Source organism: Puntigrus tetrazona, unplaced genomic scaffold, assembly GCF_018831695.1.
Source record: "Puntigrus tetrazona isolate hp1 unplaced genomic scaffold, ASM1883169v1 S000000456, whole genome shotgun sequence".
Lineage (NCBI taxonomy): Eukaryota > Metazoa > Chordata > Actinopteri > Cypriniformes > Cyprinidae > Puntigrus > Puntigrus tetrazona.
In genome coordinates, this window is record NW_025048098.1 from 927,293 (window position 1) to 942,500 (window position 15,208).

The 15,208-nt window shown below is 36.7% G+C and overlaps 1 pseudogene; it reads right to left on the reverse strand.

Moving 5' to 3' along the window:
* Nucleotides 1-15,208, reverse strand: part of LOC122333992 — a 43,426-nt pseudogene that overhangs the window by 19,827 nt on the left and 8,391 nt on the right.

A 15,208-nucleotide genomic window follows, 5' to 3' on the forward strand; every position in this document is an offset into this window, starting at 1 on the left:
TCTGTCTTTGATTAAATGTAAAATAAGTTAAATGTATCCAAATAAATGCATTTTGTTTTAAGTATGATTTTTACATTTATATATTGTATATTTTACATTTTCAAAATTTAAAGGAGACTTTTTTGTGTGTGTGTGTCTGACACTTATTTATTAAACATAAAATAAGAACCTATTTAAATCTGCTAAAAAAAAGTTTTTAGAGTTTTTATAATATATAACTATATATAAGAGATAACTTATTTAACATTTAAATCATAAACATTCAAACAGAGTAAGAAAAATGTATCTAACTCGAGATGAATGTTTTTTTTTTTTATATATAATATAATTTTTATATAATTTGTATAAAATTATAAATAAACTAGAGAGCCTATTTAAGTCCAATCGAGTAAGAAATAGCTCTATATATTCTCTCTGTCTTTGACAAGTAACATTTACCCCAAATAAAGTGATCTCATTTTAAGGATGCATAGATATTTAACTAGAAACCCCCAAAACAAAGCAGTTTTTTTTTCTATGACCCCTGCAGCATGCATCTTACATGTAAGTGGATCTTTAGTGATCGTGAGTGTGTTACCTGTACTGGCCGTGTGGGAGGGGTGCTGATGAGCGGCGCGGGGCCCATAGCGGAGGCCGCGGTCAAACTGCGCTCCCTCTCGTCCTGGTAGATGCGATCGCGCTCCGCTTCCGGTAACTGCAGGAAGTTCTGCATCGCTCGCAGGTTGACCAGGAGCGACTGAGACGCCGTCTTGGGGTCTTCCTCTTTTCTAAGAATCTCAGACAGAAGGCCCTGGGAGAGACACGGAAAATACGTGCATCGTCCTCTTAGCACAGAGCAACCGGTGCAATTGAAACACATTCTCTCCACTCCATCAGTGACAAAGCAATCGGCCCGTTGATAAGCTCCGCCCACCCGAACGTCCCATAGGAATGAACTGGACGTTTTATAACATGCTCATGCTGTGCTAGTAATGTCATTACAAAGCCTTTCTTCACGAACAAGTCGTGACGTAATTTCAATGCACCTACACAGACCGTAAACAACAAACACATTCACTTATGTTTTAATACTATTTTTTTAATACTTCCTCATTTTTAATAAAGAAATGCATACTTATTTTCAAAGGAACAAAGCAGAAAATTCAGCTTTGCATCACAGGAATGAATTATACTCTAAAATATATTCAAATAGAAAACACTTATTTTAAACTGTAATATTATTTTTTTTAAAAAGTGCATTTTTAAATCAAATGAAGTGTTTTATAATCACCTCTTACACATTACCGGACCAAATTTACGATCGGTAGTTTACATAAGAAAGGAGAAAAAGCAGGCTGAAAATCTGGTAGATGGCAACAGTTCAGTTGCTAAGCTAGGATTAGTCAGTTACACTTCAAATACTTTCAGATGCCATCAAGGTTGATAATAAAGTCTAAAAATGGGCCACCAAAGCCACAAACTTTTTGCCACGGCATGCCGTCACAAGCAGCCATCGCTCACGTGTGGGGAAGAATGCACAATAAATATTTAAGAGCTCTGTGGAAACAAAAAAAAATAATAAAAAATGCATGTTGCGCATTCTTCCCAGCGCAACTAAAAGCCAATTTGTGCAAACACGCCTGACGTGTGCGCGCCCCGATTCCTATAGATTCCTATCGCTTTAACGCAACATCAAAGTCGCTTCCTGCCAAACGGGGGTTTTATGCAGAACGTCGCGAGACATTATCTTCCCGCTGTCTCCAGCAACAGTCGCTCATGCGTGCTGCGGTGACGGTCCGCGGCCGAGCCAGCCCCCAACCCCCGCCGCTGGCACGCGGCCAGGTACGTCTCTCTTTGTCTCACCTGATGATGGCAGACAGTTGTCAAGGCGGGTCTGTGCTAATAACAACTAGAGAAAAATCCCCACAATGCTGAGTTTGTCTGACAACTTTCCCAGTATCTGCTCGGCTGTTTGGGTGCTTTCGTCATATGTATTGATACGGAGGCAGGGTATTGTTTTAATATGAAGTAATATTTTTTTCTTCACAATACGGTGCAGATATTATCTCTGCCTTTTTTCCCCACCAGTGTCATTTTAATATCACTGATAAACTATTAGAATTATGTAAAAAAAAAAAAAAAAAAAAATATATATATATATATATATATATATATATATATATATATATATATATATATATATATATATATATATATATATAATTATATTGATATAATATAATTTATATAATATAATATATAATAATATAATATATATATATATATAATATATTTATATATATTTATATAATATATTTATATAATTATAATATAATTTATATAATTATAATATAATATAATATTATAATATAAAATTATAATATGTAAAAAAATTTTTGTATTTTGTTTTAGTTTAAATTTTTCACATTTTTGTAATTTTGTGTTTTTTTTTTTGTTTTTTTGTTTATTAAAAAGCCTGCACAGCATATAGGTTTTAGTGTTTTGGTTTATCCTTAATTATTTTAGTATTTTAACTTAAATGAACTGAGAAAAAGAAATGCTGCCTTGGTAACTAGCTGAAAAAAAACCCAAACAATAACTATTTTTATGTTTTGGTTTTAGGTAACAATAATAACAGCTAGTTAGCACTATAATGTTTTAAGGGATATGTACACACTTGATTTTTGACAAATATCCAAACTGAGTTATACTTGTAGTTTTGTAGTTAATAAGATTTTCTTTCTTTTGTTCAAATACATTTTTTATTAATTTTATGCAAATAAACTCAGCTTTGAACTTTCTCTTCGTGAAATGCTAAAAGCTCAAATCTTAAAATGTATTTACACAACACGATTTTTTATTGCATTTTTGCTCAAATAAATGCAGCCTAAATAAGTACTACAGAAAAAAATCTGAGCCTAATTGGGTAAAAAAAATTATCAAATAAAATAAATAAAAAATAAACAAGCTTCAATAACATTAATCTATCATGACAGATTATTCCTGATGATTTCCGCTTGTAGTTTTTGACTCGTATGTTGCTCGGGTAATAATCTGTGGTCATTCTGCCTAGTAATTTCATATAAATAATTGATATTGAATTCTCAAATAGTAAGTAATAAAATGCTCATAATAGCTTATTTATAATTATAAATAATTATTAGAATTTTGCAATTTGAAGTATCACTCGTGCACAAAAACATAGGGCAACCTGTAAAAAATGACTTTTTGGTTGGAAAATGTAATAATTTGTATGAGCAATAATAACAGTGATGTCTGCCTTGGCTCACACCGCTAATAAGTGTCCTGTCCCAGCTCAGCGCTGACAACAGACGAAAAAAAACAGGGTGAAAGCCACCCAAAGACGTGAGTCAGTGATCGGTTCCTCCTGCCAGGAAGTTTCTGATTCAAGGATGAGATGCAGTGTCTGTGATAAAAGTGCTCTTTGTCCTGACATTTACTGGACGATTGGGTGCCCTGTGCTGATCCCAAAATAAAAGCAGATAAAGCATCTAACTGCGAGCGTTGCGTTGTCACTGTATCAGAAAGGCATGGCTGATTTTTTAATGATGTACAGAGCGTGTAGTGGCAAGCATCACACCAACATGTCACAGCTGATGTATGGGGCTGGGGCGGAGCTGGGGATATGATTCAGCATTTATAATAGTCAACAAAATAATTTGACAGACATCTACCAAAAACAACGTTCTTAAGGGCTCTGCTCCAAAACCTGGCGAGCTACCTTACTGGACACCACCTACATAGACGGCTGACAGCATGCAAACTGATATAAGACACGGATCTGGAGCACTCTACGGTACATGCTTGCGCTGCATGAATAAAAGCTTTACATCTGTAAGTTTAAAAATTAAAAATAAACACTTTAAGTGTAAATAACAGCATTGTTGTATTGTAAAAATATTAATTTCATTATAATTATTTCCGTTGAATACTTTTTTAATGTTAAAAATAAATAAAATAATTTAAATTGTGTTTTTATTAAATAAATTACAGTTAAAAAATATATTTTTATTGTAAGAAATAGTAGGAATATGGCCTATCATAATTTAAAGTGTGCAGACTGTTTTTTTTCTTATATTTAGTATACGGTTACTGAAAGACACTTGATTTGGTTTATAATAATGGTTGATTTTCACTCAAAAATCTTCAAACTAAATTATTTTTGTAAGAATCTGGTAAAAATCTAGAAATGATTCTGGTGAAAATTCCTCTATTTTTACCATATCCCAAAACTTACATTACAGAAAAATTAATGATTGCGATCGTTTTTTCTAATTTTAGACTAGAGCGGTCTGTGTGTTAATCCTTAAATCACATTTTTTTATGCCAAAAATCTGTAGGATATTAAGTGAGATCGTGTTCCATGAAAATAGTTAGTAAATTTCCTACTGCAAATATGTCAAAACGTAATTTTTAATTAGTAATATGCCTTGCTAAGAACTCAATTTACTCAATATTTAGATTTTTTTGCACCAGATTTTCAAACAGTTTTATCTCGGCCAAATATCACCCAAGCTTATTTACTCAGGTTTCAGACGATGCATAAACCTCAATTTCAAAAACTGACCCAAATGACTGGCTTTGTGGGCCAGGGACACATTTTACGATCGAAAAGCATGTACCTGCGTCCTGTTGAAGGCCACACGAGCGAACACAGCCTGCGAGATTCCAGCCCTCTTGAGCTCGTCCCGGACCCACTGGTAGATCTCCGATGAGACCTCGGCGTTGGTGGACACCTGTGTGTCCAGCGGTTTGTTGAGCGCGCGGTTGACGGGCGGGTGGTTGAGGTACTGCTGGCTCAGGGACTGCTGGGCCAGGAGACGGTTGACGGCGTACTGCTGGTTGAGGATCTGAGCCATGACGATCTGCTGATTCACCAGCTGAGGGCTGATGGGGGTGGACACCAGGCCGGGGTGCAGACCGGGCAGCTGGGCACGGCCGGGGGCCTGACTGCTGTGGGACAGGGGCACCGGGGACGGGGACTGCTCGGCCGTGCTGCCCGGGATGGGCTGCTGACTGAAGCTGAGGTGGTTGGTTCCGGGTGGAGAAAGATCAGACAGACTGTCCATCTCAGCTGCAGGTGGACACAAAGAAGAGGTTAGTCTAAACAAGAGCTTGGTAAAAAAAAATAATAATAATAATAATAATAATCATCATAAATTAAAAATTATTATATATAATATATATATATATATATATATATATATATATATATATATATATATATATATATATATATATATATATATATATATATATATATATATATATATATATATATATATATATATATATATATATATATATATATATATATATAAATATATAACTTGACAAAAAGTTGAGAGAGAGACTAATTTTAAAAGCACAGCGTCTAATATGCTACTGAATCTACTCCTTCATTAAAAATAGTGAAATATTAATATAAATATGAACAAATTAAATTAGCGGCATGTAGAGCAAGCATTTCTCAATTAAGTAAATATTGTCTCAAGTAATTATTCATGTAAACAGTCATTAATAGAGAACTCGGTGAGTGCTTTTATCTTTTTCTTGTCAATATTTTGCTGCTGGATTCATATAACAACAAAACAGACAGAGGTAGGTCTATTAGGTCTAATGCAGTGAGATTATATTTATGGAAAAATCGGATTTATCTTGCCCGTTTGCACTGCCCTTAAATTATATTGCACTTTAAAAAAATAAAATAATTCTGCAAGTATAAGCTGGGTAGAAAATTTTACTTTTGCCGTTACTACGACATAAGAAAAGTTAGTGAATAATAAATCAAATATTTTACATAAAGTGATACAACAAATATGACTTAACTGGACAAATAGGTGTGTCGATATTTTCTAAATGACTGATTAATCGCCTTATCGCTACTCTGTGATGAACAGAAGTCAACCCAAAACACATCAATGTCAAACACTTTCAAAAGCTGGACACGACCTGAAGTCCAAAAGCAAAGCTTTAAGCTAAAAAAACAGTAATCAAGCCCGTTCCGGCCCACCATTACTACAGTAACCCAGTACAACCTCTCTAATATAATGGGGCACAGTGTGTGACCTGTATCTGCATAAATTGGCAGCACCAGAAATTAGTTTATAATGTCCATGGCCAAATCATGTGAGCAATAACAACAAGCCAGTGTGGGCGCTCTGCTAAAGCAGCGAGCGGGACGTCTTCACATGGGCCAAGCCAAAGAGCCATACACTTGAATCGTCCTTTATGCTCTTAATTCTAAAACAAGGTACACAAGCTGGCTAATATGAAATTTTAGGAAAGTCTAAATATAAACAGTGTTGCGCTGAAAGCCCAGAGCACGGCCTTTAAAATGGGCCAGATCGAGCGGATTGAAAATATGGCAACGATTCGACGCCATTAGAGGCCAGAAATGACTCGGATTCTTTCAAATCGATCATTTCAGTGGCCAACCTGCCTGAAAATCAGAAAATTAAAAAGTGATTATGGACGAACGAATTCAAAACGATAATTCTAAATCCATAATCTGTCGCTATTTTAAAAAGGACTACTTTCAGCGTGCTTTTTTTGTCCATTTCAAAGCTTCTTGACAGATCGCTTTGAATAATCAGCCGGATGAAGATTTATTAAAACGCGTCTTTGTGTTGCAAGGAACCGATAACGGCGCGCGAATTTGGAACAACGTAAAGGTGAGTAAATATAGCAAACCGATCCCTTAAAGCATTCTCGAAACACAGGTATTCAGTCGAAAGATATTACTTTAAAAGAAAAAAAAAAAAAAGAGAAGAGAGAAATGCAATGCCCATCACCTACTAGCACACCCGCCGCACAACTCCATCACAATCTTACGGATTTTATGGAGCGCAAAAAAAGCATTATGGCAAATCATCAAAATATAAATATTTCAACAAGAAGATAAAAACCAGATTAAGCGCATGGAAACTCTCCAGAGATACGCACAATAAGCACAAGGACGCAAACATGTGTCTTAACTGACAGCGAGCACAAAGCCGCGGCTGTTCTTTTCAATATCAGCAGAAAGTGAGCGGAAAAAAAAAAAAAAACAAACAAAAAAATTGGGTAATAATCAAAGCTCTCCCATAATCCCCCTCATTCCTGTGCTCTGATGTTACGCTATGCCTCTCAGTTGTCTTTTTGGTGTTGAAAACTGCTGGGGGGCACAAGCTTTTCCATGCAAATTGAAAAGGTTGGAAGAAAGCGTTCGCAGGAGGCCTGCGTTTGCAGCGGCAGCGGCGGCGACACAGACAGAGAACCGGAGTCCCTCCTGTGGAATTCGCCACAAAGCAGGCTGGGATTAGGAGCACAATGGGAGAGAGAATGTGGGCTGAGGGGAGGGAGGTAAAACCCCACGGCACGGCGGGCGCTCGCTCTCCAGCCCGGCTGCGTTTCAATAGGAGCGCTGCTGCGCTAGAGACGGCTCGCCACACTCCGCAAGATCTCGCAAGACCGGCCTCTCGCTGACCACTCGCGGAAAAAAAAAGCAATAAGGAGCGCATTCAAGAGATGCACTGTATCAATCGCGCCGTTCTCTGGGAGTTAAACCCATAACCTTGGCATAGCCCCGCCGTGGCTTTGCATTCCTGCAGTTTAGACAATAACGCAATGCCAAGGTCACGGGTTCGAATCCCGGGGAATTAATAAGTTGATCAAAGCGTGCAGACCGAGTGGATGAAAGTCAAGTCAAATTACTTTACGTAGCGCTTCATGCAGCACACGCCGCTTCAAAGCGGCAATAAACTGAAAAATAACAGCCTGAATTTTCTCAACTCGTGTTTTTCCTGTTAAGCGCGAAAGATGATTTGTGACCCGGGACCAAAAATTATTTTTTCAAATCATCTGAAAGCTAAGTAAGCTTTCCACTATATGGTTTGCTAAGATAGGGACGATATTTGGTCGAGATAAAACAATTTGAAAATCTGGTGGGAAAAGTGCAAAAATACTGAGAAAAAGGTCCAAATTAAGTTCTTAGCGCTGCATATTACTAATAAAAATTAAGTTCTCATATATTTACAGTAGGAGATTTACAAAATATCTTAATGGAACATAATGTTTACTTAATGTTCAAAGGAATTTTGGCATAAAAAAACTAGCATTTTGATTTTTGGCTATAAATATACCCCAGCGACAGGTTTTGTGGGTTAGGGTTACATATATTTAATAATAATAGTAACCAAAGTAGTAAATAAAACTGGAAGTCAATGGCTAGCAATAATTGTTTAGATACCAACATTCTTCAGAACAAGAAAGAATCTCACACAGGAACATCACGAGGGTGAGTAAATTAGTATCATTTTCATTTTTGGGTGAAATATGGATTCCTCAACGTCATAAAATGACTCAAATTCAGTTACTGAAGCAGTGTAATCGCCAACAACTATATTTATGAAAGCATCCCATCTACAAATCCTGCTCATAATAATCTCATTGTTTTAAAATCCAGCTTCCCATCATTTTTTTAATGAAACGTCAAATATGTCCAGACTGGCTGTGAATTTCAGAAAAGCACTTTTGCATTCAGTGTGGACAGATATGTTTCTTGTAGCTAGAAACGTGCTTGATTAGGACAATACGAAACCATAAAAAAATCATAAAAAGAAACCTTTAGTAACAATAAGGCAATTAGTACAGTCATTTAAAAAGTTGTACTATTATTAAAAGTTAAGTCTCAAAAGCTTAGTCATTAACATCAATATATAAATTATACTGTGTTATATATATATATATATATATATATATATATATATATATATATATATACATATATATATATATATATATATATATATATATATATATATATATATATATATATATATATATACATATATATATATACATACATATTTATATATATATATATACATATATATATATATAATACATACATATATATATATATATATATATATATACATATATATATATATATATATATAATATATATATATATATAAACATACATATACATATTATATATATATTATATACATATTACATACATATACATATAGATATAAAGTGTATATATATATATATATATATATATATATATATATATTTACAGTATAGTTTATATATTGTCATGTTAATGACTAACTTTTATATATATATATGACTATAATGACTATATATATATTAAAAAGTGCTATACAAGCGCATTGATTTGACTTTTTAGACTTTAGAACAAAAGACCAAAGTGTTTTTGGTTTGTACACTGTGTGTATGTTTTTTCACGGCAGACTCGCGTCATATGGCGCTAAGCGTCGCATCTCGTCCCAAAGTTACGGTGTCGCCGCTGTCAGAAAGCGAGCACGTGCGCTCATTAACGGTAAGATGGTGCGTCCACGTGACCTACCTAAGCGTGGTGGCGCGTGGACTGTCGTGGAGGACACACGTCCTCAGGTAGCCCTCCAGCTGGGAGGGCTGGCGCGCACTGTTCATGCGCGCAGGCGAACACGCAAACACGCAACACGCGCATTCACAGGTGTGAGAGAGAAAGAGAGTGTTAGTGGTGGGGGGAGTGAACGTGCGAACAGGAAACAAGAGGCAGTTGTCAAGAGCTTGCACCGTAACAACCCGATTGACTGACAGGTGCACGTTTCAACACTCGGAAAGCTAAAAATCACGGCGCGTGGCGAAGACGGAATTGAAGTCAAAAAGGGGTTTTTGTCTTAAACGAGGATCTGCATTCGGCAGGTGTCGTTGGATTTGCATTTGAACCGAATGTAAAGAATAAACAAATGACTAGACGGTCGCTGCCGATATACGCGGACAGGTAAATAGTCAATAGGTGCATAGACGTGAAATGGACAGATCAACAGAGAGATAGACAGTCAAATGAAAAGTGAGTAAAGCAAATATAGGTAGACAAAGAGATAAACAGAGAGACAGATACACATATATAGACAAGAGCGATTAGATAGATGATAGACGGGCAGATAGATAAAGAAAAGATTAGACGGACAGAGGAAAGGAAATACATAGGCAGATAGAAAGATTGATTAGACAGACAAACAGAAAAAACTGACTTGATTGACTTTTTGTTTAGCATCCTGCTTACCTATCATGTCTTTTGTCTTCTTGAAATGTTTATACCAGCGTCCAATTCCTGACACTTCGCCGCAGACACATTTGCATAGTAAGTGCTGTTAACAATTGAAGAAATCATACTCTGCAAGACAAAATTGCATGCTCTTTTTAAAATGTTTACTCACGGCGCAACAACAAAGTCTGTCAAGAAATCCTGTCCTCGCACAACTCAGCATTATAAGCATCACAGTGTCATATCTTGATCCAAAAATAAATAAGCAATGTGATTCATGCACAATTGTTTTTTTTTTTCTGCAGTAATATAAACTAAAAAAAAAATAAATACATGTCCCTTTAACAAATGCCACAGAGTATGAAAGCGGATGCATCCAGGAGGCTCTGTGAGGCAGACAGCAAAGCAGATGATGCTTTGGGATTTCTGCCCTATATGAATGCAACTCATATTCGCAATCTGTTTTCACAGCCGGAGTTGCATGTTGAGACCACACAACGAGTTCATATCTCCTTGCTGCCCTAACAGCACGCTTCCTATTCATCTCCTCTGCTTTTCCTTCTTCTATTTTAATACATTCCACTCCAAAAAAAAAAAAGAAAAAAAAAAAAAAAGCCGAGATTCTTTTTCATTAAACCCAACACTTAACACCTTAATAGCCCTGGGCTACATAGCGTAGAAATTGTTTTGATTGTTATAAATATTCAAAAGATGAAACCATCTGTTTTTTTAAATTACAGGTACGGCAGCTTTATCATTTTTATAACATGAGCACTTGGGGACCTGGAGGTGGGGAGGAGGGGGGGGCTTTGCGGCTTACGATGGGAGTTTGAGTTTATGGATAACTTCAGCATACCCGTTTCCAAACGCTTCGATGCATCTTGAAGACCTAGAGATGCGCTCTCAGAACGAAGGCTCTTCAGCGGCAGTTACGCATCTCTTATCAAGAACCATTTTCCCTCTGAAGGGTTCTTGATGTGACTGTAAGCTTCTTTGGAGACTTGTTTTTGATGTTAGATTATAGGTTTGCGTATGAACTGTTTTTTCTTCAAAGTCGTGTACGTTCTCTGTGTCACGGAGCGCTATGATATACGGAGCTCAAAACTCTCTTTTATGACATCACATGTATGCACTCTTCTGTGACATCAAATAGAACATGTTTTAATTGTTACATTCAAAATAGCTCTTAAAAATGGACTCTGTGACATCATATGGAACTTAAAACTGAAAATGAAATATTGAAATTTAAACTGCCTCCCATGTTTCTTCTATAAGACAATAATTCTCTTATGACATTAAAGAGCATTTTTAAAAGGGGCCTCTATGACATAAATAACAAAAATCTTATTTCATAATATTATATGAAGATTTAAATAGCTCCGTTATATCATATAGAGTTTAAAGGTCTCCTTCGAAATCTACATGAAATTTACAAAGGCTCTTCTATATCATATGGATCTGGATTTTCTAATGCAAGTCTTTTTTCCATATGAAATCGTGAGAACCATTTCTATATTATTCAGTGACATCATATAGAACTTATTCTCGCTATAAACACTTAAATAGTTCATATATGCTCTCATATGAAGCTTAAACAGTAAAATGTTCTCCTATGTCATCATTTGGAACGGAATTTTAAATCATTTACCATGATATGCATTTAAATTGTAATTCTAACGGAACCCAGTTTTCTCCACGGCATCATATAAAATGCTCTTCTGTGACATCATATGGAACACATGATGTCATAATTTAAACGGTTCATATGGAGTTCTCCTAGGACATCATGAGGAATTTAAAAATGCTCTATGACATCATCATGGAATTCTAAAGTGTTCTTCTTTGACATCACCGAATCTTCTTCTATGGTACACAGCTTGAAAAAAAAAATTGCTTTTTTAAGTTCCATATAACGCTTTAGGAGAAATAGGGCACAACGTGTATATTTTAAAAGGTCCTCCAACAGCAGCACCAGGCAGAAAAATTCTTTTGGAGCCTTTTTCCACCACGAACAGGTGCACAGTTCAGCAGGACCAGCCAAACGAGGGTTAACCACTCAACAAAGTACACATCTCTGTGTACGCTGAGAAGGACTATTAACCTTTACTGCCAAAGCTTGCGCTGCCGAGAAATGAAAAGCGTATAACGCTATCCAAGACGAGCAGAAGACCCTCTCCAAAAGCAAGGGCGGAATATGAAAAGCACGGTGCCATGCTGATAGGAGGCCAGGTTCAAGCTGCACATCTGAAGGCCAACTGGCGTTTTAAAATGTCACGGCTTTTTATCGCTGATCTCGAACAACAGCCAGGTGGAAGGGAGCTTACAAACAAACCCATCAACTAACAATAGAAGAGAAATGAAATTACCAAGATTTCATGAGTCATCAAAGATCTGTTTGAGATCTGATGAGTCAGGACGCTCATATTGGGTACAGTTGACACAGATGTTATAAAAGCTCCGTTCATTAATCACTCGCTCTCAAACTCCCGAGACACATCCACCGGCGGATAAACACCTCAGCGCACTTCGAACGCCAGAGCCATCAACAGGTAATGGGACAAGCCTCTTTAAAAGATAACCATCGCGAGGCTTATCGGTGAGCCCAGGAAGTCTGTCACGCGTTATCGACCTGAACCATCTATTTGGCTTTCCGTCACGGAGAGTCTCATGAAAACGCTCCGTATCTATCCAGGCGCTCTCTGTTTGTACTTCCTTCTTATGTGCCATCTTTTAGTCTCCTCCGCGGATTCGCATTGTGTTGGAGAGGTGGGCTAATTCCCCCTCCTTTTCATTTTTCTTCTTAAAAACGTCTTAATTACAGCTTCTTTTTCGTCCATTGCATGAGAAAGGGGGAAAGCCCATGTCAAACCCGAGCAAAGATGGCATTTGACGGTTATTTGCTGCTATGCAACTACACAGCTGCTCTTTCAGGGCCACGGGGTGGGTGGGGAGCTCTATTGCTGCGGTCGTCTGAGGGGACACAGGGGTTAAGTTTGATCACAGGGAAACATACGTGTGCTGAAAGACGGCTGATGAGCGGGAGGGGCCCCCGCAAACCTGGATGAGCAATTTACTTTTTCTCCTTTCTCTAGCAGCGCATCTTAAAAAGGCAGGAGAATTATATTCAGCTAAAAACGATATCCAAGAACTAGGGTCAGCTGGTCAATTATTGAGCTCAACTGGTGGGTTTGTTAAAATATGCCTGTGTATGGATGTAATGCGCTTTCACTTGTGTAGCACAGAAATGAATAAGGCCACTTTCTAAGTTGCTTATTTGAACCTAATATAAACTAAATATATATATATATATATATATTGAATGTTTATGTATTACTAATATACTATATTATAATAAAGGTAGTTTTTGTATGTTAAATTAAAATAGATGTTTAATTTGTATAGCAATTAATGCATTTTATTTTGTTGAATTTAATATTTATTATTTAATATAATATTTATTTCATATTTAAAGGGTAAAAACTAAACATTTGGCATGTAGACTTCCTAAAAGGGTTTTAACATTTAAGTTATCTGTGCTAAACTAAACTTATCACCACTACCACAAAAATATAAATAAATTTTATATATAAATATATATATATATATATATATATATATATCTCACAAACATTATTTATTAAATATAATATTCTAAAAAAAAAAATTATTTAACTTATTAAATTTAACTTGAATAGTGCCTTTATGTCAGAGTTTATGTTTATTTATTTTATCAGTTATAACACAATAAAAACTAAAAAAAATGTATAGTCATGGGAAAGCACATGCATGCAAGCACAACATCAGTGCATTTGGCCGTTTTTCTTTTTTTATGGGTATTTTCTCAGTTTCTCACACAATGGCTGTTATGTTAAAGTCAAATGAAAACTGCTTCAGCTTTTAAAAGCACATCGAGAGCCCGATTCAGTTCAACTCCGTCCGACTCGCCAGCCTTGCTAAGGAAAATGTCTGGTTCAGGTATGACAGTCCGTCTCATCGACATAATTACACGAGGCGTCTTTTAAGAAGGACTTCTCGTGCTCCTACACAAAGTTATATAAACACACGTAATCACATAAACTTAAACACGCAAAGCATCTTTGTAAAGAAGCGCTAAATTCGCAATCCCCATCTATTCTGGCCTAATTCTCCTTCCGAGCCTCCATTCATTAACCTTTTCAAGAGCAGGGATTACTGTTCGAGTATCAAGACGTCGCTAATCCTATAAAAAGTTGGCGTGCTCGTTTCTTAAATCGGTCTGATCTCTCCAACTCTTCCTGTTCGACAGCAAGACTGTTCACCGAAACAAAAAGGTCACCTCTGCTAGGTTGCACATCAAAGCCAACCCTGATACAGACGAAGCGTCCTGTGCTTACTGGAGAAGCGACGACTAAATTTAGCGAAAGACACTCCTCTTTCGCGGCAGCAAGAGAAATCCCGAAACAACAAAAGCGGAAAACCCCCCACCTCCCCGAAATTGCAGCACACGCCGCGGGCCGCCCAGCCTTCAGCAAGCGAGCTGTGAGCGGACTCTAATTCAGTGTAAGTACCGGGCCGCTGCTCGGTGGGAATAGCTCACATATGGACTGTAAACAGAGTGATTAGAGAGATGTGGAGCGGCCCAGCCCCTGCGCTGCCTGAACAGCACCCTGGGACTCTTTACATCACCACACACACACACACACACACCTGCAGGTAAAGAACGGGCTTCCTGAGACGAAAACAGACTGCGATTGCGCCAACACTCGCCTCCTAAAAATACATTGTGGTTTTAAGGGTGAACCTCACGGAAACACGCCCAGGTGACATTTCAAAGCTAACTGGAGAGGGATAAATCACAAACAAGAAATGATCATTTACTTAAAAAGAAAAAGAGGAGCCTGTTTGGAGGACAAGAATTTCTTTGCATTATTTTCAAATTCTCATCGATGTAATAGTTTTATACTTTTTAAGGTGCTCTTGTGAGATTTTTTATTTATGGTGATTTTTTGTAATCAAAAACTTTTGATATCAGCATAAATTAAAATATCATATGACTTAAGCAATGATTTATGCAGCATTCGTTTTATGTCATTTTAAAATAATTCAGCTTTTTTTTTTTTTTTTGGATCAACGCTTTTCCCCTACAACTCTAATTACTGCAATAACCTGGTGGTTTTATGT